General features: G+C 39.5%; 1 protein-coding gene and 1 long non-coding RNA gene across 2 annotated transcripts in view; both read left to right on the top strand.

Moving 5' to 3' along the window:
* Ppm1h (protein phosphatase, Mg2+/Mn2+ dependent 1H) overlaps positions 1 to 24,908 on the top strand; it is a 270,705-nt gene that overhangs the window by 8,477 nt on the left and 237,320 nt on the right. The window lies entirely within an intron of this gene.
* LOC124083881 (uncharacterized) lies at positions 7,510 to 23,668 on the top strand. Its single transcript, XR_006848945.2, has 2 exons — positions 7,510 to 22,160; positions 23,513 to 23,668. It is a non-coding gene; the product is annotated as an uncharacterized LOC124083881 (long non-coding RNA).

The following is a 24,908-nucleotide window of genomic DNA, read 5'->3' as shown; positions in this document are numbered from 1 at the left end:
TTTTATAGCATTCCCAAGTACGTTATAACTGAGCAGCCCTCAGAAGTAAAAGTATTGTTTTGTCATTTAGTCTTTTATGCAGTGGTGTACGCTTGGTTATTTTCAGACACAAATAAGCATCTGAAATAGTGTCTGTGCTGGAATGTGCCTGCTACCCTGCCTTGTAGCTCTTGGGAAGTTATGCTACTGATCTAGATCTGCTCGTACATAGCCCCCAGAGTCTGAGTTTAGTTCTTTTTATCTTCCTCTCCGCTCTAGATGGGATCACAACTCAGTTCAACTTTAGAATTAAATGTGGTTTGAAGGTTTGTCTCCATGAATTTACAATGCACAATAATATCAGGTGTTGTAGCTTTTCAGCCAGGGAAGTATAACCCTGGCTAACCTGGTTATGGTGACAGCAGAACTCTGCTCCCTGTCATTTTTATTTATTTTATTTTCCTCATCTTCCTTGTCTAGACAGCACTAGGGTAATGAGAGATATGATGAATGGGGTTTCTAATCTGTTTCATAAAACAGAAGTTCAACTTATCTTTTACAATTTCCTTTTTTTATGACACCAAGATATGAACCATTTCCCTTCATTAGAGATGGTTTCAAGTTAGTATTTATCTATTTATATTATTTTTGCAGTTTACATCTAGATTTACTGAGTACATTCTGAGGTTTTGTAGCTACTGCTTATATTATTCACAAATGTCATCTTGAATCTTTCTGAATATTAGAAGCCTACAAAGGAAATACGTTCTGTTTGTTTCAGAATATTCCTCATAACATTTTATGCTGGCCATTTGGCTAAGAGAAATCTTTGAGATAGGAAGACTGGCAAATAATCATCTTGAAAGTGGTAAATTTGCATCTCCTTATATACTCTGTGCCATTATTAAGCTAGATTTGTGGAAGCATGATTGAAGATCTAACATCAAAAATCAAAAACTGATTTCTGCAAGAAAGTCGCTCTAAATGTGGGCACGAGAGATTCTTTGTACCATACACCAATGGCAACACTTAACAGTCAACCACCTGAGTGACTCTTACCAAAAGGCCCCTGTCCCTATATGTGTAACCTGATATTTGTCCTTTGGATGGACATCCCACCTATAATATGTGAATCACTTTATGACTTCTAGAGTGGGTAAACTGCGCAGAGTTATACATTTAGCCACTACTCTGTCTAATTTTACTTGGGGCCTCAGTTTCTTCTTTGGATTGTTAGTTCCTGGAATTTTCTATTTGTAAAATAATTATCATTTCAAAAATATTGAGAAGAATGACAGGGTTATTTTTATTTTGCTAGGAGGACATCAAATTTATCATTGATTATCATCAACATATTGATTGTATTTCAAATCAAAAGTATATAGGCATATAATCTCACCAAAAAAGAATGTTCTTAAATTACATACTTTCCGTTTTTTAAAAACACTATGAAATTGTTACTGTTTTCCCCAAATTTTTGTAAACCCGCGTGTTACCTGCCCTAGAGTGTTGCCAGAGTCTTTCCCAGTTCTAAAGTCTGTGAATCTCTGGGGTCAACTAACAGCCAAATGTCTTACCTTCAAGGTTGAAGTTTTTCACAGTGGACCTTCTGCCTCCTTCATTGTGATTATGATTCTAAATAATTTTTCCTCCTAACACTTTATCATGAAACTTTTCAAGCATGCAGAAAAGCCAAAACTATTCTATACTTAGCACTCATATTCCCATCATCTAGAGTCTGAAATTCATAGTTTGCTATATTTGATTGTATCATTTGGTTTCCTGTGTATCCAGTTCTCTCTCCATCCATCAGTCTATTCTTGAGTTATTAAGTATGTTTTAGTCCAGTGACTTTAAATTATGCTATTAAGCTTTTTTTCACAATAAAATTTAAAATTAGCTTTGAACAGTTTTGACACCCTCTGTTGAGAAACCCACAGACGTTAGGTCCTCCTGCACAGAAGGTGGGCACCCCAGACTTGATTTTGCAACACTGGCACCCTGCAAATGCTCACTCAGTTGATAAACTTTCCATAACTTGGCATTCACACAATGGAGAGCTTTACATGGGATCAAATTGGACAGGATCTCTTTGTTATGCTCCTGTTTAATTAAATCAGTGGAAATTTTGTTTAAAGCTTGAATCAGTCCCCTTTTCTGGCACTCGGTCCCATGAATGCCACCCAAGGAGCACTCTGTTTAATAAAGACTTCAGAATGTGTTGCCTGAGAAGTGCTCATGGGGAATCAAGACCTTACTGCACTGTGCTCCCCTTCTGAGCTAGAGACTCCTTACTAGGAAGATTAGGGAAGACAGCACCTCCACTGCTGTTTTGTGGCATGGTCACCCCTTGTGTCTTTTGGAATGTAACTCTGCAGTGCTTTATTTATGCTGTGACTTAGTTTTCTCTAAATGTCTATAGAAGTTAAATGCTTTCCTGTATTTTCTTTCCCTGTGGGCTTTATGCTCTCTTACTAATGAGAGAAAAGAATGATACTACCTACTTCTATCTATATGGCTCTGTATGATTATTACAGCCCTGCCATGTGCTCTTTAATGTAAGCATCTACTATCCATGTTTAAGAAAAGAGAACCCCATCACCACAAAACAAACAAAAACACCAAAACAATAAAAGAGGAAAAATGAAGGTTACTTTAGACTCTCATGCTGTCCCATGACCCTAGTGACTTTCACTGAATCAGTTGAACCTGGATGGATCATTGCATAAAATTATTCATCAATCAAAGGATATCCTATTCCTGTAAACAGAATGTCACATAAGAGAGTTTAATGTGTTTTGTTACTCAAAGGAAACTACTAAGGCCCAATCTTCAGGTGGCTTTAAATTAGATAAGGGCATATAAACACATCAGATTTTGTTAAAAAGGATGATTTTCAAAGCACTTTAAAATAATCCTATTGAATATATTAGTCTACTTATTATTTATCTATTTTTTTTTTTGTTGTTGTTTTTCCTTTCAGTGCTAGGGATTGAACCCAGGGATGCTCTGCCACTGAGCTACACCCCCAACCCTTTTCATTTTGAGGCAGGGACAGAACAGAGTCTCACTAAGTTGCTCAGGCTGGGCTCCAACTTGCAATCCTCCTACTTCAACTTCCCAAGTCACTGATGTTATAGGAGTATGTCACCAATCCCAGTGTAATAATTTCTATCAATTATACTTAACTTTTGTATTTGTGTGTTCCTAAGTAAAATCATCTGAATTTTGTTAAAATTACCATATTTTCTTGACTGGAAAGTTTTTTTGTTTATAGTTGGTTTTTGGAAACCTAGTAAGTCTTTAAAACCAATTTATGTGGAGTTTATTAAGCTGGGGAGTGGCTCAGTGGTAGAGCTCTTGCCTAGCAAGTGCAAGGCCATAGGTCTGATCCTCAGCACACATAAAAATAAATAAATAAAATAAAGGTATTGTGTCCAGCTACAACTAAAAAAAATTAATATATTTTTTTAAAAATAATATGCATTTCATATGGTGGTGTTTCTTTTTACAAAAGTTAATAAATAGATCATGTGTTTTATTATCAGCAGATACTTAGAAATGAGGAAATAATGCTTAGGAATTCTTAATAATGGGGCTGAAATCATAAATCAGATTTTTATGAGATTCCCTTTTAAAAATGACTTTTGGAGGTCTGGTTAAGTTCCTACTTAAGAAGAGTCACACTTTAGCCAGAATTTTTCAGGTTCATGAATTTGGGGGACCAACCAGGCTGGCAGTAGTGAGAGCAGCATCCATTTGCTGGAGCTGGGCAGCATGTGCTCCTGCAAGGACTGGCCTGCAGTGTGCGCATCTGCATCTGTGACTTGCACAAGCCAAGCCTAATGAACCTTGCTGGATGGGCAGTGTAATGAATCATCACTGGTCTGGCACAGACAGAGAACTGAATTACTCTCCAAGCTTAGAGGGCCAAAGTGGCTCTACTTTCCTTCCAGGGAATGAGAAATAGAGGTTTAAGCTTTAAAAATGATGCCTTTTTACCGTGTGACCTTTTTCATATGAGTGTTGAGGGGGCGGGGTGGGGGGACCTCAAGTGATAAATGGACTTTTTAAAAACTAAAAATGCAGCAGATTATAAAATTAATGTATTTGTGTGGTCTGCTATGGTGTGTTCATAGTCATTCTTAAGGTGAGCTTTGACAAATGTGTTTAGAATGCAATAATAGCTAGCCAAAATAAAGAGGAATGTAAACGTTTAGTAGGAAGAAACTTTAGTAGGTGCAGGGAATGTGAGTTGCCTATAAAAGGCTGTTGGGGGAAGTGGAGCTGGGAAACCAAACTGAGGGTTTTTAATATAAAAGAGGAAATGGATATAATGTTTGGTAGCAAATAAATAGCCTATAAGAATAAACTGTTTTATGTTTGGGGAATATAATTTGGGGAAATACATGTTTGGGGAATCAGCCTTTCAGAACAATGTTTCTCCATAAGGTAGGGGTTGGAGTAGAGTCAAAGAGTCAGATTAGATGGCCTCTTGGCACCTCTGCCTATGATTATCAATAATGGGTGAAGCCACCAAAGGCCATGCTGCCCTGTTGTTAGAACCAGGTGTCCAGAGCTGAGCTGGTGATTCAGTTCAACAGCAAATGGGAAGAAGAGAAGAATTGGCAACTTGCACTACAGCAGCTGGTGTTTATTTAAAAAATGTAACTTGGCACAGAGATGGGAATCACACAGGCCCATACCTGAAGCCCTGCCTCTCCTCTTATCCCTGTGTCCCAGGTCATCAGGTTAGTGCTGACATGAGCCACCTGATCACATAGCCCTTTTGCACCTTGCATAGCATTGGAAGCCCTGTTTCCTGCCTTGCCTTCCTCAGAGGAACACGGGATGTGGTTTGTCTTCTATTCTGGGCTCCACTAGGACCTGTGTAATAGTCAGCTTTCCATCACTGAAACAAAATAACTGAGATAAGTCAATTTATAAGGAAGAATGGTTAATTTTAGCTCATAGTTGGGGAGGTTTCAGCCCATGGTCAGTTGTCCTGTTGCTTTTGGCCTGTGGCAGGATAGCATATCATGTCAGGAGCATGTGGCAGAGGAAATCTGTTTACCTCATGATGGCCAGGAAGCAAAGAGAGAGAAGGACTGTGTCCCAATATCTCTTCTTATAGAGGACAGACAGAAGTGAGTGGTGGGAATAGAAGATTAAGAAAACAATTCTGTAAAATAGGCCCACTGTGCTGACCCCACATGCTTTCTTTTCGAAGAAGCAATTTATCTGCAGCTCTGCTTGGCTTACGTAAACAGGATACGTCACATTCCCCATCAGACTACCTGTTATCTGCAGAAGAAATTCAGTCCTAGAATAATGTCAATAAGAGGAACAAAATAAGAAGAACCTGAAGGGGGAGACTTTTATGACCTTTTTCACAGAACAGATTCAGAAACTTAGAGAGATAAGTATCATTCCTCCTAAGCATAAAATCTGTAAGAATTTATGGTTAAGAATTCAATTAAAACTGGTCAGCATGGACCAAAGTGACCTAGAGTTGTCATGACAGTGGGGACTTGAAAGTCTGATGTCATTCTGCTCTCAGTCAAAAGTCAAGAGATGGACCTGGGTGGGTCTGTCTGGAAACTTCTCTGGGATCCCCAATAAAACTGGAGTGCAGGAGGCACCTGTCCCTTTCTTCTCCAAGAAGATCCATTCTCTCTCTCAAGAGTGTCTCCTCTTCCCTTTTTCCATCACTTCTAATAAACTCTTAGCCTGTTAATCTGAGTGACACGTCTGAAATCTGACAAGAAAGATTCACAAGAATTGGGTTTGAAGGAGGGGGGTTGTCTTTGCACTGCCTGTTTCCCAGAAGGCCCCAGCCCTGTCACCCTTCCAGGGCACACCCTAGTGACCTAACCTCTTTCCACTAGGCTGCACATCTTAAAAGCTCCATCACCGCCCAGTAGCACCACAGGCTGGGGACCAAGCCTTTAATATGTGGGCCTTTGTGGGTCATTTAAGATCCACACAGTAGCCACCTGTGCTGTGGATTCCTCATGTCCTGGTTCCCCCAGTCTCACCATCATGGACCCTTGCATTATTTGTTTCTGGGATGGATTCGTTGGGAACGATTCTGTCTAGCAAGCTATGTTAAGTAAATGTCTTTATTTAAAAATGTTAACCAGACACATCATATCTAAGCATAAAGGATATGGTGATGATTACACTGAACTGATAACATTGCAGTCAAAAGCAAAGGATTAGCCTTTGTTTCAGTTATCCTTGAGTCCTTACTGCCTACAGTCTGGGTTTTTTTTTTTTTTTTTTTAATACATTTATTTATTTATTTATTTATTTATTTATTTAATTTTATGTGGTGCTGAGGATCGAACCCAGGGCCTCCCACATGCAAGGCAAATGCTGTACCACTGAGCTACAATCCTAGCCCTGCAGTCTGATTTTTTATTAGTCCCACCAGCAGCCCATGCCACCCCAGGCCCATATTTAGAAGAGCTTAGGTCTCCTGTTGCTACCTTCCCACATCCTCGAGGAGCCTAGACCACACATTAGGATCCACCACTGGGTTTTCAGCCAAGTGTGCTCAGATTAGTGTCAAGATCCTTTTGTTTGGGATTCTGATGTGTAGGGTCTTCCTCAGGCACATTACTCCAAAGTCCCCAATGTCCTCTTTCTTGTTGACAAACTCTGTTTTAATAGTTTTATTTTCTCACTTTCCAAAGTGCTGCAGGTTGCCCGAGAGGCCTGATGCTTGTCAGCGACAAGTTTAATTAAACTCGTGCTGAGAATATTATTTTTCTAGCAGAGTTTGACCCTTGGGCAAATGTTTTTCCTATAAAAACTTCTATCATTCTCTAACCCTGAATGAGAAGAACTTAAAATCATTTTTAGATGTCTATTAAACTGTCAAACTGGAGGAAGGCATTGACTACTCAGGAACTTAGAATAATTTTTTAATGACATACTTTTTTTTCTTATTCCAGGAATGATGTGTTTATCATAGGCATTTCAGATTCTCATAAGCACTATGAAAAGCAGAGAAATCATCCATGAATTCTGTCCCTCATTTTCATTATCAGCTTCAGTAGGTAATTTCTGCATATCTATAAGTACCTAGGTATTTATTTTAAAAATGGGCTAATTCTACAGACTGATCAGTAGCTTTTTTCACTTAAAATGGAGTGACTATCTGTCCATGTAAATAAATATTCTACTCTATCATTTTTAATAGTAGCATTTGCATTCTATTTATGGTTCTTTCATTGATAGGAGCCAATTTTTTTTTGTTATTAAAAACATGCACGATGGGCTGGGGATGTGGCTTAAGCCGTAACGCACTCGCCTGGCATGCATGGGGCACTGGGTTCGATCCTCAGCACCACATAAAATAAAAATAAAGATGTTGTGTCCACCGAAAACTGAAAAATAAATATTTTTTAAAAAAAACAGGCATGAGAGGATCATCCTTACAGATAAAAATCTTTGTTTAAAACATAACTAACAAAAGTGTCATTTTCAAAGGGGAGGGGTGGGAGGGGAGGGAGCATAGGAACAGGAAAGATGGTGGAATGAGATGGACATTATTACCCTGGTACATGTATGACTGCACATATGGTGTGATGCTACATCATATACAATCAGTATATTGTATATCAGAAAAGTTGTGCTACAGAATTTACAATGAATCAAAATGCATTCTTCTGTTACATATACCTAATTAAGATAAATAAACTAATTTTTTTTAAAAAGAAGAAAAATGAGCAATGGCGGAAAAAAAAATTTCTGGGGAACATATTTAAATAGAACTTTGGGAAGTGTCTGCTATGGACTTTATTTGAAAGTACTTTAACGAGGTCATGTTTTATTGAACCATAGTGACTGAGTTAAGAAACCCCATTGCTTTATTTTAATATTTAATTTAAATTTTGAATTTCAGAAAAATATCTTTTATGGGACAGTTTTAGACCCTACTCTGTAGGATTGCCCAATGAGTCTGTCTTCAGAGGGAAAGGAACGTCTTGGCTATTATGCATTTGAGAGCAATGGGTCACACACGCCTCAACACTCTTTTTTTTTTTTTCTTGGAGTACTAGGGATTGAACCCAGGGATGCTCTGTCTCTGAGCTATAGCCTCAGCCCCTTTTAAATTTTATTTTCAGACAGGTTCATGCTGAGTTGCCCAAGCTGGGCTTGAGTTTGTGATCCTCCTGCCTCAGCTTTCCAAGTGGCTAAAATTACAGGCATGTGCCACTACCCCCCAACCATCTCTTGTTTTTATTGATTTAACTTTTAATGAATAACCTTGAGGTGTGGGTATTATTGTATATTTCTCCTCCAATATTTTACGTAGAACCATGAACATAATGCTTACATATATAGTCCTGAAACAGTGGAAACATAATATAGTACTTTAAAGTTCAAATGAAAATTTCAAACTCCATTCGGAATTTTGTGCTATTGGCTAAGGTAAATTCTATGTTCAGCTTCTGGGAATGTAGCAGTTATCACAGTTCCTACAGGCTTTAGACATCCTGCTCAATAAATGTTTATTGGTGGCATCACGTGGTATGCTGTGCATCTGGACTGGCCTGTGGGGAAAGTAAATTCGTCCTGTTGTGCTTTCCAACTCTTTCGCAGGCGAGAGGGAGGTAAGAACAGCTCCTGCTGGGAAAAGTCTGTTTCTTGGTTTATGTGAATGAAAAGTGCATCTTGTGCATGGATTCTGAATTCAGAAGCACATTGAAGTTTCTGGACTTTGTCAATCCCTCCTCTGCCCTCTTCACTTGTTCAACTTTTGTGGGGTTTGTTTGGTTGGTTGGTTTTTGTGCCTTTCTCCCACTGTCTTATTCTTCATATGGTTAAAAAAAATTGGGACTGGGAGAGGGGAAGAGATATGGAATAATTCTTCCTTATCCATGGTTTCACTTTCTGTGGTCTCAGTTACCCATGGTCAACCACAGTCTGAAAATATTAAATGGAAAATTCCAGAAATAAGTTTTAAATTGTGTGCCTTCTGAGTAGCACAGTGAAATCTATCACCACCCTGTTCCATCCTTCCAAGTACATAACTCATCTTTTTGACCAGCATATCCACAGTGCCTGTGCCACCTGCCTGTAAATCACCAGTAGTTAGTTTTTGTAGTTATCAGATCAGTTGTATCAAAGTGCTTGTGTTCAAGTCACCTTTATGTAGCAGCCTTAGTCTATGTCACAAGGCATACCCCATTCATCTTGTTTCCTCTGTCATATAGGCATTGTATCATCTCACATCACAAGAAATATAATATATGCTTATAGTACAATAAGATATTTTGAGAAAGTGAGATCACATTCACAAAACTGTTATCACAGTAAGTGGTTATAATAATAGTTGTTTTTTATTTAGAATTATTGTCAATCTATTTCTGTGCCTACTTTATAAACTAAACTTCATCAGATATGTATGTGTAGAAAAAAAAAACAAAAAATGTACCATATGTATGGTACTTTTTCAGTTTCAGGCATCTACTGGGGACCTCAGAGCTTGTTCCTCATGGGTAAGGTGGGAACTACTATGTTCATAAATTACCTGACCATTAATCCTTTGTGCATAAGCTACAGTATTATTAAATTAGGCTTGAATTGTGTATACTGAAGCTTGCAGTTTGCTTTTTAAACAAAAGCTTATAGTTATCTAAGGCTCTTTCCCCTCTCTGCCCAACCCCAAGTTAGTTTCTTCTTATCTAAAAATCATGTACATGATTTTAGAACAAGGAATTCTGGACTAAATTTTGCTAATTATATATACTGAAGCCAACCCTGAGAGCTTTTGTTTTTATCAGTTGTATCTACTATTTACTGTATTAAAATTTTAAATTTTAAAAATGTAAGTGAATATTAAAAATTCACTTAATAAATATGTAAACATATTCTTAATGAAAAATCATATTTTCCAAAACAAAAGCAAAGTTAGTAAGAAAAATGGCACCTCTAACTTGCAAGTCTCTAACATCTGGCTTAATAGCAGACAGCTGGATCCTTATCTGCTTCCACATCAATTGATTGTATTATCACCATCACAAGAAAACTCCATTTATGAAAGAATGAGAGTTATAAAGGAAAATAACATTATGCTGGTGAAAGTAATTTTCACTGAATGTATCTCTTAGAGACCTCCAAGGATTACCCAACCATACTCTTGAGAACGCTGGTGTGGCTTATGATATTGAGAGTTAGAATAGTTTTTATCCCATTCATTCATTCATTCATTCAACAGGATCTCCCTATGTAACCCAGGTTGGTCCCAAACTCCTGGGCTCAAGTGATCCTCCTGCCCTAGCCTCCTGACTACAGGTGCTTGCTACCAGAGCTTGCTATCTTATTTTTTAAAACTATATTTTACAGGTTGCATAATGTAAATCAATTCAAAAAGTTATGTCAGAATGCAGCTCTTCCACTTGTACCTTGAACATTTGCCTTGATTCAGGTACATACTTTTCCACCTCCCTGTGGTCTTTTTCGCATAGCAGTGAGCACTTGATCTTCTCCACAGGGCTTATATGTCATGTGTGTTTGGGTTGTTGGCTATTAGATAATCAGAAGGGGTGTCTTTAATGACAAAAATGATAGGAGCCAGAGTTCATTAGTCAGAGCCAAAGGACACATCTTTGAACACTTCGTTTGTGGCACTTCTGGGATTATTTAGTAGTAATATTGCACTGGTTTTCTTCATATGATCATCATACATTGACTGTATACTTCACATGTACTGAGACAAAAGATAGAGCTTTTGACCTTAGGGGTTTAACTATTTGGGGGAAGGTAAATTCATGAAGAGAGGAAAGCATGGGCACAGCATGACAGTGGAATGTCGTGGTGCTGGGTAGTTCCATGATGAGAATGTGAAGAGGCAGCTGGAAGCAGTCTTGGCTCTTCCCCTAGCCAGCCTGTGGCTTCAGCAAGCTGGTTCACATTTTCAGTCCTCAGTTATATTTATTATAAAGTTAGGAGATTATCTTGGTCTTCTCTGGCTATACAGTGCCATGGTAATATGAAGTTGTGCACAGATTGGTTAATTTCTACTGACTTTTAAGTAGGATACTTATGTACAGTTCATTAAAAATGAATGTTTTTTCCTCTGCCTTGCTTTATCTTAAAAAAAATCTGTTGGCTGAATATTCATTGTAATAAGAGGTAGAAGTGAATTGAAAATCTAATTATATTTTATTTAATGATTCAAATTTCTAAGTGTAACAACAGTGAAAACCAACTGGTGTATTGGTAACTAATCCTTTTGCCTAGAGGGTGGCCTGCCTTTCGCTGCCTACTCTATTATTAAAAAGTAAACTTTTAAATAAAAGCCTACTCTGAATTAAAAAGGGCTAAAATGGTAAACTCCGCCCCCCCCACCTAATTTTTTTAAGAATAGTGATGCTGTCACTATAGGAAAGGTGACTTGCAGTATTTTTCTAGAAGGTCAGATGCTTCAAAATGTTGTATTTGAATCAGATAAAATTATCATGATGGTGATGAGCTGTTGGTTCCATTCTGGGGTGTCCTTTTTTTTGAGACATGATTCTGTTATAGTCAAATTATATTTAGATGTGTAAATAGGGCCCACTGAAAATTGAAAAAAATGTATAAAATTGGTTGAAACCTCTTACTTATTCTTTCAAGGAAAAAAAAAAGAATGAAAATCACACATAGTTTTGAATTTAGTCCTTCTTGTAAGCCCCAAGTTGTCTGTAGGCATGTGACCCCAAGACATCTCCATAGTTCTCAGAATTGTGCTGTCACTTGGCATAAGCTAATGTCCTCCTGCTTTGGCAGTTAAATTGCTTTGAAAGCAGCTATACTTGATGTAATTTTAATCAATACCTTGTACTTCCATGTGGCCCTGCAGCCACTGTGTCACTGTACTGCTCTGAGCATCTCTGACCTAAAAGTAAAGGACACAGTGTCTTGAGATTTAAGTTTGAAACTTCACATCAGTCAATTTGTAGTTTAAAGCACTGGGAAGCTTTCTACTTAATGTCACTGCAGGTCATACTTTCCAATGTTCAGAACAGTTCTGTTAATCTGCATTGGTTATTTGTGAGGTGATCTTTCATAGGTTTTGTTTTTCTAAAGTGAAAGACACCTAGCTAGCCATCTGTGCATTTCCAATGTTAAGTGACCAGCAGTTAGCATCAATAGCTCCCTGAAGGTCATCAGGGACAAGTAGCTAAGGATGAGTGGTCCAGACTCTGCTTACATCAGCTTCCTTCCTAATGTGCTTTTTGATACCCTTATAGGATTGATTTATTTTGTTTTTCCATACTTTTGTTCATAGCAGAACTGCTTCAGCATCCATTTCTATGGTCAGATTATTCTGATTTAAATAGGATCTATTTAAAACAGCCATTTCCACAATTTGTTTTTCTCACAAAAAACAAACAAAAAAATACTCTTGGTGTTTGAACTTTTCTGAGATATATTTAATTTAATTTTATTTCAAAGTAGTGACTTACCTCATCTGTGAGGCTAAGTTTGCAATTCTATTAGAAAACTAAATGATTTAGTTATTCTTTTCAGTAAATACAGTTACTTATAGACTGAAAGCCATCTTCATCTCATTCTGTGATATTCAAACTTGACAGAAATCAGAACTCCAACAAAAGATGTTTTGATTGTGTTGAATTAGTGAATAGTTTGATAAAAATTATACTTATAAAGAAAATAATGTATGATTAACAATGCCCAATTTAAGCAAATCATACTGGGGTACTAGGTACACGTCCAGGTTAGCAAAAAGCATTAGGTTAATTTAGTTTTTAGTCTGTTAACGTTTATTAAACCCCTACTTAGTATAAGGTCCTGAAGGTTACAAAATAATGCATTCCCTATCTTCAAGAGGTTCACAGGTCAGTAGGGGAGAGATTTTATGTCTAACTGTAATCCAGTGAGCTACTGTGATGCGGGAATTAATCAAATGCCATGGGAACCCAGCAAATGGGGTCAGGGAGGGGGCTAAATTCTGCTGAGTTTGAGGAAAAAGGAAAGGGGCTTAGCAAAGCTGACCTTGATCTAACCCTGAGGAGTGGGTGGTGGGTGGAGGAGGCCTGTGAGGGAGAAAACAGCATGAATAAAAGCATGGCTGTGGGAAAGCAACTATTTTGGGAGATTAGAATAATCTTTTGTGACTATTTGTAGGTATTCATTTGTAGGAAATTCTCAAAACAAAATCCCCACATCGGTGCTGAACCACCTGGCACTAGACATCCACGTTTCTTTCTTCTCATGGAAAATATAAGTGCCAATAAGAATCGATAGTTGTTTAGGTGGGCCAAGTATGGCCTCCAGAACCTCCGCATGAGTTTGTGCTCCCTCACAATGGAAGAAGGACTTGCATCTAAGAGATTCCTCAGTATTTAGGAATCTTTCTGGATTGGGTTAAGGAATCATTATCTTCAATAATAATAATATTGAAGATTGAAGGGGAAGTGGAAGGGACTTTGCTTCTCACATAAAACCTGCTGGGATTTGTCACAGATGGAAGCCCAAGGTGACTGTACTGTACACTACAGTTTTTGCTACAGGAAAGGTCCTAATGAGGAGGTACTTATTCCCCCCATGGCTAGTAGGTTGGCCTGGATATGTCCTGCAAACTTTGCTCTTTTTTGTTAACCCTTTCTCCTTTATTTCCTTCCTTATAGAAATGCAGGTTGAATACCTACTTTGTGCCAAAAACTCATCTGGGGACAAGGGATACAAAAATAAATAAGATAGGCCTCTTCCCTGAAACTGTCCAGTAGGAGTCCCACCCAACCAAACAGGCCACCACAAGTATAGCACAGAGCATCATGGAGCACCAAGCCTAGGGCTGGTGATGAGCAGGAATTAGCCAACACATTCCCTGAAAATGGAAACCAATGTGCAGGACCTGAGACTGGAGCTGGCCCTTAGAAAAGTCAGCCAGCAGAGGGCTAAAGAGGAGAGCCCATGTGGTACATGGAAGGGTTGGGGGTTGCTTCAGAAACTGTGGTCTCCACATCTTGCTTCTGTTTTAGTGCTACTTAGTTTTTAAGTCTATTGATGTGGTGAATAACATTTATTGATTTCCGTATATTGAACCAGCCTTGCATCCCAGGGATGAATCCTACTTGATCAGGGTGCACAATTTTTTTGATATGTTTTTGTATCCGATTCGCCAGAATTTTATTGAGGATTTTTGCATCTAGGTTCATTAGAGATATTGGTCTGTAGTTTTCTTTCTTTGAGGTGTCTTTGTCTGGTTTAGGTATCAGGGTGATGTTGGCCTCATAGAATGAATTTGGAAGTTCTCCCTCTTTTTCTATTTCCTGAAGTAGCTTGAAAAGTATTGGTATTAGTTCCTCTTTAAAGGTTTTGTAAAACTCTGCTGTATACCCATCCGGTCCTGGGCTTTTCTTAGTTGGTAGTCTTTTGATGGTTTCTTCTATTTCCTCAATTGATATTGGTCTGTTTAGGTTGTCTATATCCTCCTGACTCAATCTGGGCAGATCATATGACTTCAGAAATTTATCTATGCCTTCACTATCTTCTAATTTATTGGAGTATAAGGATTCAAAATAATTTTTGATTATCTTCTGTATTTCTGAAGTGTCTGTTGTGATAATGCCTTTTTCATCCCGTATGCTAGTAATTTGAGTTCTCTCTCTTCTTCTCTTCGCTAGCATGGCTAAGGGTCTGTCGATTTTGTTTATTTTTTCAAAGAACCAACTTTTAGTTTTGTCAATTTTTTCAATTGTTTCGATTTCATTAATTTCAGCTCTGATTTTAATTATTTCTTGCCTTCTACTTCTTTTGCTGTTGTTTTGCTCTTCTTTTTCTAGGATTTTTAGATGAAGTATGAGATCATTTATTTGTTGGTTTTTTTCTTTTTTTAAGGAATGAACTCCAAGCAATGAATTTTCCTCTTAGAACTGCTTTCAATGTGTCCCATAGATTCCGATATGTTGTGTCTGTGTTTTCATTTATCTCTAAGAATTTTTTAATTTCCTCCTTGATGTCTTCTATAACCCATTGATCATTCAGTAACCTATTGTTCATTCTCCAAGTGATGTATGCTTTTTCCTTCCTTCTTTTATCATTGATTTTCAGTTTCATTCCATTATGATCAGATAAGATGCATGGTATTATCTCTACTCCTTTATATTGTCTAAGAGTTGCCCTGTGACATAATATATGATCTATTTTTGAGAAGGATCCATGTGCTGCTGAGAAAAAAGTGTAACTGCTTGATATTGGGTGGTATACTCTATATATGTCAATTAAGTCTAGGTTATTAATTGTGTTATTGAGTTCTATGGTTTCCTTATTCAACTTTTGTTTGGAAGATCTGTCCAGTGGCGAGAGAGGTGTGTTGAAGTCTCCCATGATTATTGTATGGTGGTCTATTAGACTCTTGAACTTGAGAAGAGTTTGTTTGATGAACATAGCTGCACCATTGTTTGGGGTGCTACTTAGGGAAATGCTCACCAGAAGTCCCAGTGACTTTTCAGGTTCAAAGAGTCATTGTGACAATTTGCTCATGCTCTGCATCCTCGCTGCAGCAGTGATTCTTGCTGTTCATGCTCTGGCCCGTGAATTTTTTTATTCCTTAACTTCTGCAAACTCTTCCTTTCTGATTTTCTCATCACCCTTCCTTTTCTTCTCAATTCTTACTTAACTACTACTGTTCCCTAAACTTTCTAGACCCCCCTCCCGCCCTTCTTCACCATTAACAATTTTATCCACACCACTTTCTTTGGAATTTGAGTTTATCTACAGCCTCGCCTGTCTTCTGAAGTCTCCACATGGTCCCCTCTGCTGTGATCATTCCTTCATCGTGTATGTTTACATGAGTCTCTGAGTTTATATCTGTTTGAAATGTGAGCGTCAGTTACAGGAGCTGTAGAGGATGTGGTGGTTGCTCCAAGCCCGTGCATCATTTGCAAGCTAATGGCTTTTGACAGGGCCAGGTGGAGGCCATGGGATAATGCTGAGCCCTCCCTGTGTCAATACCTAGGAACAGCTGGGGAACAAATCTGCTTTTAGTTTCTGGAGCCACATTGGTTTGCTAATAAAATGCTGTTATGTAGGTTTTGGGAACATAAATATGTTCTTTTCTTGTTCAATTATGTTTCAGTTGTGGGTTGTTGTTTTGTTGTTGTTATTTGTTTGTTTGTTTTTTGGAAAATTGCCATATACCAAGTTAATACTTGGCATTTGTCTTATTAGCTTTGCTAAAGCAAAAAAAAAAAAAAAAACTGATGGAGCTTGTGTGTTGATTCAGAGTTCCTTTTGGGGTGCCATAGGTAAAATGTTAGCTACTCTTATACTGTGTTTCTATTCCTGCCAAACCTTCTGTTCTGGTCACTAATGCTGCTCACCAATGGCTTCCACTTCTCTTTCTGCCCACATTGCTGTTCACTTCTCCTGTCTCAGCAATTGGTAGCCATCTAAATTGTGGACACTCTGCCCTCCCTGAGTGAGGAGACAGAACCAACCTGGAATGGATATGTAGAGTATATGAGAAATACACCTCTGTTACTGACTCTGAGGTAACCTATCCTTCTGGATGCTTCTCCACAAATGTTGTCTATACTTGGAAAAGTAAATGGTTGCCTAGGGAATGAGATGGTTCTAGATTTTGTTACCACCCCAGACTGTAAATTAGAACTGTGGAGAAATACTTCTCCAGGAAATGAATGAGTTGTGTAGCTTCACAAGTGAGTTTTCACTTATCTGAATTTCTAATTACAATATTTTCATATAATCACCATTTTGTTGCTTTTGCAGACTCATGAGAGTCTGAAATAGATGTCATCTTTCCCTTTTTTAATTGAAAAAGGAAAACAAGTATGTTCCTCACAGATTTAATAAAGACAGTCAACAAGTGCTTTCAAGTGCTGTGGGAGACTTTGGGAATTAACAGTGACCAAGACAGAACCTGGGGTTTGAAAGATTAATCTAGCAAAGAAGATCAACCAGCTGTTATAGTCTCACATGGCAAGTGTCATCAGAGGAGGAAACAGCCTGTTAGGCACAGGATAGGAGGGCCACCCAAATCTGAGCTTAGGAGAAGTTCTCCTGGAGAGGTGACTATTCATGTGTTCACCAAGATTTGTGAGACACCTCCTTGGTGCTAGGTATGTGGTAGATGTTGGGGATAGAGAAGAGAAGCATGATCTCCCCTGCCCCGGCCCCTGCCAACTTTATGGTCAGACCTGAGACCTGATGGAGGAATGGGGATGAGCAGGAATTAGCTAACACATTCCCTGAAAATGGAAACCAATGTGCCAAAGTCTAAGAGTAAATAAATACTAGGGTTGGAAGTTGAAGCTCAAGAAGAGCCAGGAGAGAATGGCTTGGCTCACAGGAAGAACTCCACACATCACTATTCAGTAACACTGGATGACATGCTGACGGAATTAAGGCTGGGAAGTCAGCTATGCAAGAGGACAAATTTCTTGGATAAATATCAATTAATGAAACAACAACTATAAAACACAACTACATATTTTGGCGGGAGGGTACCAGGGATTGAACTGAAATAACATCTAATGAAACAACTATAAAACAAAAACCACAGATTTTTTGGGGGAGGATACCAGGGATTGAACTGGGCACTTGACCACTGAACCATATCTCCATCTCTAAAGTGTATTTTATTTAGAGACAGGGTCTTACTAAGTTGCTTAGGGTCTCGCTAATTTGCTGAGGCTGGCTTTGAACTCGTAATCCTCCTGCTTCAGCCTCCTGAGTCACTGGGATTTATAGGCATGCACTGCCACACCCAGCAAAAAACTACAGATTTTTGAATGTTATGTTTGATTTTAAAAATTATTAGATTTTTAAACTTGTCTTTTGGAAGAATAAGAACTTTTACATAGCTGGTTTTAAAAGTTGTCAAAACCAGTGTAATTTTACAACTTGTAATATTGTTGGGGAAAATACCTTTCAGATTACCAGAAGGTCAAAATGCTCAGTTTTACTAGCTCTGCTTATTCTTTTGAATGCTCTCTAGGGACAGTATAACAATTAGCCATGTCACTATCCCTACCCCTACCTTGAAGAATTCTGGTGATTTTTATTTCAGTTCTTCAGGGTTTGGGCTTTGTTTATTTGTTTGTTTTGTTTTACTAATCTGCTTATCTGCTTTATAGTGTTTGTGAAGAAGGTTGGGATAAGACATTGACCTCTGGAGATTTTCTATTCCATATCTTCAGCTGGGAAGCCTAGCAAAAGATGCTGAAATACTTATGTAATTCTCTTAGTTTTTTGTCTTGAATCTTTATTACTATTTTTTTTTCTTTTTGGGGTACCAGAGATTGAATTCAGGGCACTCAACCACTGAGTCTCATCCCCAGCCCTATTTTGTATTTTATTTAGAGACAGGGTCTCACTAAGTTGCTAATAAGCACCTCACCATTGCTGGGGCTGACTTTGAACTCATGATCTTCCTGCCTCAGCCTCCCGAGCCAGGATTACAGTGCTCTGTTTGAATCTTTACTACTATTTTAAGTCAGTGGTCTTTTTGTTGGAAAAAGGAAAGACTAGCATTTACAACTTGGAATGGATGTAAATTATAATTTCTTGAACAGCACCGTCATGATTGTGCTGAGGTCCACAGCCCACTGTGCTTTTATAACCATTTGACATTTCGCCTGTGAGTTCTTTGTCATCTCAGCTGCTGTGCTGTATGTACTTCACAGTTTGCTGGCTTGTGCTCAGGTGGTTTGGATTGATTCTTCAGATAAACTAGTACTGCTAGAGAGAGATAACAGTTGCTAACACACATGAAAGGTGGGAGGTGATGGTCATTTTTATTATCATGAGACATCTTTAAGCCACTGCTAAGCCCTTCTTCATCAGATAATCCTCTCAATTAAGGTGGGTTAGGCTGGAGAAAGGGTGAAGATATGATCAGAACTTCCCATTAAAAATTGTCATCACAAGCATCAGATCTCTGAATCTAACATGCTCAATTATTTATGTAAATGTCCCAAACTTACTACGAATAAGGACAAAATGAAGAAAATTTCCAAGGAATTAGTGTCCTTTTCCACTTGAGAGCCCCACCTGCAGTACCTGCACTTGACTCTGTTGCTGGAAAGTTCTTTTGAGGAATTGATGATTTTTAATCCTAGAAAAGGATTAAAATAGAAATATTTATCACTGAGCAACATCTCCAACCTCCCCCACTTATCCCCACCCTAACCTTTTTTTGAGACAGGGTCTTGCTATGTTGTTTAGGGTCTACTAAATTGCTGAAGCTAGCATCAAACTGGCAATCCTCCTGTCTTGGCCTCTGGAGTCAGGAGGAATTCACAATATGGGATTACAGGTATGTACCGCCATATCTGGCATAATTGGGTTTTATTTAATAATATGACCCACAACACCCCTCACACCCTGGGCCCCCTGGTTTCTTCCTATTTCTCCTCTCCCTGCGCTTCAGCCACTTTCATACCTTAGCATTTTTCTCCAAGTCATGTTTCTTCTCAGCTCCATGCTTTCTACATATTTGAAGTCTGTGACATCATCTGTGAAGAATGGCCTTCCTAACACTCTCACCTGCTTAGTTGGATTGATTCTTGAGCCTCAGGTTTGAGCTTGCAGAGCCGACCTTGAAAAGGTCATTACTGCATCCCAGGACCCGTGACTGCCCACTCCATTTATATTTCATTTATTTCCCCATGCTCTTCATAGCCATGGTTACAATTAGATCATTTTAAATTCTTAGATGTTATCCATTATGATACGGACTAATGAATTCACCACACTTACATTTTAAGATGCATCCTTTCATTCACCACCACATGCCAGGAGGTGTTCCAAGGTCTAGGTAAATGTGGATAAAGCAGCCTCTGCCCACAGTGAGCTGTATTCTAGTGGGGGAAAGAGATAATAAGCAAATAGCTGTGGAGCACTATGGCAGATAGCCCTGAGCACTGAGAGGAATTAGGAGACAGAAAGAAGACAGCTGTGTTTCCTCAGAGTGTGTCAAGAAGAGCCTCTGAAAGAGATGACTGTGCACAGAGTGAAGGACAGAGTGGCCATGTGGGTGCTGGGTCCTTAAGAGTGTTCTGGGCAGCAGAAACCACAGCTGTGGAGGCCTCAGGATAGACATGAGTTTGGTGTGTTCTGGGACCAGCAGGGAAGTCAGGGTGGCTATGGAGAAGGGTGTGGAAGAGAGAGTCCTAAGAACTGAGAGCACAGGAGGACCGAAGTCCAAGGCCAGTAGAGGCTGAGTGGGAAAGTGGTAGGGGATTTTCAGCCCAGGAAGTTGTGATATTATGTTTTAGAAGAATGGTTTTGGTCACTGTCTAAGGCATAAATGGTCTCTGGCAAAGACAGAAGCAGGGAAAATAGTTAGAAATTTTTATGTTTGTGTTAGTCAGCTTTCAGTCACTGTGACCAAAATACCTGACAAAAACAATTTAGAAGAGGAGAGGTTTATTGTGGCTCATGGCTTTAGGGATTTTTAGTCCATGGTCAACTGACTCCATTGCTCTGGGCCTGAGGTGAGACAGAACATCATGGCGGAAGAACATGGGGAAAAAAAAAAAAACTGCTTACCTCAAGACACACCCTGAATGACCCACTTCCTCCAGCCATGCCCCATCTCCCTACATATACCACCCAGTAATTCATTCAAATTATGAATCCCTTAAATGGATTAATTCACATTTTAGGTTATAGTTCTCCTAATCTAACCGGGTCATCTTCTGCGTTAACATAGGAGCATTTGGGGGACACCTCACATCCAAACCACAACAGCTTACTCCATGAGAAAGAGGATGAGGGTTTGGGTCAGGGCAGTAGTAGGAGAGGAAGGAAAAGCAGAGGGATTCTAGATCTATCTTGAAAGGAAAGATGGAAAGATTTACCGCTGAGAAAAAGAGTTGAGGGTGATTTTAGATTGTTATGGTCTGAGAAGCTGGGTGAATGGTGGCTCTACTTGTAGTGTAAATCAGGGAGCCTGGGTCAGGGAGGAACTGGTGTCATTTGGTCCTTAAAGAAATGGGCAACTGGATTCGTGGGTCCAGGTTCTGATCCTAGCCCCTTCTAGCTGATGCTTGATACAGGTTTCCTCAACTGGACCAGAGAGTGGTTGTATCTCATAAGGTGCTTGTGAGGATCAAATAAGTGTGGGAAAAGGTGCACCATAGAATTTTAAAAATCAGTGTTATAGTTTGAACATGGACCCCTAACTTCATGTGTTGGGAACTTAATCCCCATGTTCCTGTGTGAATGGTATTTGGAGGCAACGTGAATGGTATTTGGGGAGGTAATTAGTATTAGATGAGAATATGAATGGTGTCCCCATGACAACGTGATTGGTTTCAGGAGAAGAACCACCCAAGCTGCCTCACCTGCCCTGTCTTGCTTTTTGGTGCCCTCCACCTGTTAATTATGTAGAAACAAGCCCTCATGAATGCCGGCATGTTCTTGGACTTCCTGCTCTCCAAAACCATGAACCAAATAAACTTCTTCATAGATTATCTGGTCCCAAGTATTTTGTTACAGCAACAGAAAATGAACTACGTCATATGTTAAATTGTTAATTGTAATTGTTTGGTATCTACCTACTCTGGAAGCTCCTTAAGGGTATGTCTGTAGCGGTTTACTGATCTGTTCCCAGCTCTAGCACAGGCAGGGCACTTAAAAGGATCTTATCCTTCAAAAAGTTACAACTCCTACTATGATTCTTATCTACTTTGGTTTCTAAACCAGCATATTTATGCAGTGGACACCCTGTCCAACCTTATATGGCTTTCTTGGTTGTTTTTCTCCATTTACAAGTTTCTATGATGTAGACATGGGTGTCCCCCAAAAGCTCCTGTGTTAATGCAGAAATATTCAGAACTGAAGTGATTGGATTGTGAAAGCTGCAATGTAATCAGTTTCTCTTAGTTTGAATAGACTGGGTGATAACTGTTGGCATGGGGGACATGGCTGGAGGAGGTGGGTAGCTGGGAACATTTTCTCTGTGACCCCTTCTCCTCTTCCCTCTTTCTTCTTCCTGGTTGCTATGAATGAAGCAGCTTTCCTCCATCATGCCCTTCTGCGATGATGTGCTGCCCAGAGCAATGGACTCAGCTGAACATGAACTACACCTCTGAACTGTGAACCAAGGAAAACTCTCCCTCTTCTAAGTTGTTCGTGTCAGATGTTTTGGTCACAGCCATGCAAAGCTGAATGACACGCATATATTCAAGGTGTGGGTAATACATGACTTTTCTTTAGTAGATATAAATTTTTCTTGCCTCTTCAGATCTTTTTCAATAAAAATAAGCAAGGCTTAATTCCTGATGACCTGTTACATATGCACAATTGTAAGAAATTCAATAGATTGTCCTCTGTTTGTCCTCAATACTTATTTTCCTCTTGTGTACTACATTTTAAAATAAATGGAATGTTAATTTCTTTTCTGCCTTGAGCTTTTAAAAAATGATCTTAATTGCTGTTGCCCTAATAGATTTAGAGTCTGGTTTAAAGCCTTTACACTGTGTCCTAATTGAATGTAGGGTAATATTGTGGAGACAGTCATGAAGGGGAGGAGGGTAGTTCTTTGTCAATCTCTGGGACCTATGCTCCTTGCTAGGCACCCTTCCCAGACCTGGGTCCAAAGGGAAGATGGGTATGAAGAGTTCAGCACATGGGTTTGGCTAGAAAACAGAATGAGCATGCATGCTTCCTTGACACAGGTACAGAATCAGATTCTCTAGGTCACACATAAAGCTGTTGTGATCCATCCTGGGGCTGATATAGCCCCTAATGAGGGAAGTACTTGTTGGATCAACAAATGAGACTTAGATAAGATCTTGTTTATGTTGCTTTTTTTGGTTGCTGATTTCAGAACCAAGTTTTCTGTGTGTTTTATGCTGGGTTGGAAACCAGGGCTTCATGCAGGCTAGGCAAGTGCTCTACCACTGAGCTATGTCCCCAGCCTCAGAACTAAGGTTTTTGATTTGGCAGTTCATCTGAGAAACAGCTGTAGACAGGCAGGCCCAGTAAGAAGAGTGGGACAGAGAACTGAAAGGCAGCATGGGACAGAGGAAGAGCATGCTGGCTGACCTGAACCTATACCAGGACATTTGGTTGCTATGATGACCTTGGGCACTTTGCTCATTTCCTCAGAGCTCCATTTTCTTCATCTCTAAAGATAGAGTGATGAAACCCAGCTCTCAAGAGTCATGAGATAATGGAAATTTCCCCTCACAATGCTGGGCTCATGTTGGTGCCCAATGATACCTACCATTCTCTGTCTGCCTTTCTCCCATTAGTGAGCATTCCGATTGCATGTCTTAGTTGGGGGTGGGGGACTAGGACATAGAGTTGTAACAGGAAGGACACCCAACCTTTCCAAAGGAAAAACATTATAAGGGGAATAGTTTCCAGGAATGGACAGACCCAGGGATATGAAGGTGATCTGTTTTGGATTAATCCTTTCAGGGAGAAATAAGCCAAGGGATCTTTGGAGTGATTCTCAACTCCATGTTCTCCACATCGAAAACATCATGATCATATTTAACTGCTCTGAACACTTTTGCCTTCTCTGTCCTTTCAGATTCACCTTGTTTCAAAGCTGAAACAGAAGCCATGTGTCACAAGGCTACACGTTTCCGATTGCATTTGTGTGGTAACCTGAAGCCAGGGTTGTCGAGGTTAATTTCCAGTTGTCCCCGTGTCCTACTTTTTAATAAACTGTGGGGAAGAACTTTGATCAACTGTGTAGCGTTTCTTTTTCATGTCTTCTTCTATTGTTACCTTTATCTTTTGTTTCCTTTGGTGGTCATTGGTGTGGAAGGAGTGGATTGCTGTATTTCCAAATGGTCTTTCATGTGGAGAAATGCAATTTACATCCTCTAGACATTCTGTTGGTGACCCAGTTCATGCATCCTTCAATATCCAAGGAGTGTTTGTTCATGGAGAGAAGCATGAAGCACTGTTGAGAGCCACAGCCGAAGGGGCCCCAGCAAACTTCCAGCTGCCAGCAAACTTCCAGCTGCCGGCTGACGATTGGCTCACAGCAGCCCCAGCAACATCTAGCTGATTGGCTCCTCTGCGGTGATGCTCATTGGACTGTTTCCCTGCCCTTTCAGACCACGGAGCTGCTCATTGGGGGACTTTTTTGGCTCTGCCCACGTGACCCAGCCAATCGGCCTCAAGAGCAGGAGGATTGTGGGAGGTGGAGAGAAGCTTGGGGGGGAGAGAGAGGCTTGGGGAAAGCCGGTGGTGGCAGTTGAGGCTCTGAGGGTTTTTCCTGAGAGGCTATTTTGTTTGTCGTGTGTGGTTCTAAAAATAAAGTTAGTTTCTTTTGACAAGTGGCTCCTGATTGTGCCCAGCCAGACTGCGGCAAAGCACCTTCTCCTACTTTTGCTTTATGCTCAAACGGTTAAATCATCTAAAACCAAATTCTGAAAATCAGTTTCTCAAATCTATTTAAACACAGATTGCAGACTTAAATCTTTGAACAGTGTAAACTACTGTGATGTCTCTAACACTCAATACTGGAAACAATGCATAAAGATCCAGATAACATATAATACATTTAAACCTGTTCTAAAACACCAACACCATGGAAGTTCTTAAATTTTCTTACTTTCGTAGGTTTGTGGCAACATATATTTTGATAACTCCTAGGGTTAGAGCAAGGTGCATTTTGAGACTTTCCTAGGGATACAGTAGTACAATAGTATATTTCCACAATGACAGAAGCTTATTGGAGCCAGGAAAATAGTATGACCAGCTGCGGTGATAGGATCTAGTTATCAGCTAATTTATTTTTCGTCACCTCTATAGTCATCAAATCCAAGCCACTGGTCATCTAAGCCTAAGCCCCATTTGAAACAAGATTTCAGAGCCAGGATTTGCATACAGCTCCTAATTCTGGCAGCATGGTACTCATCCCAGAAGGCTTTGTTTGCATGTTTTGCTCGGCTGGCATTTCTAGACCATTGTCC

Source organism: Marmota monax, unplaced genomic scaffold (genome assembly GCF_021218885.2).
Source record: "Marmota monax isolate L192 unplaced genomic scaffold, Marmota_monax_Labrador192_F-V1.1 WCK01_AAM20220418_F8-fsc00056, whole genome shotgun sequence".
Taxonomy (NCBI): Eukaryota; Metazoa; Chordata; class Mammalia; order Rodentia; family Sciuridae; genus Marmota; species Marmota monax.
Note: the sequence above shows the minus strand (reverse complement) of the source record. Positions and strands in the feature narration are given on the sequence as shown.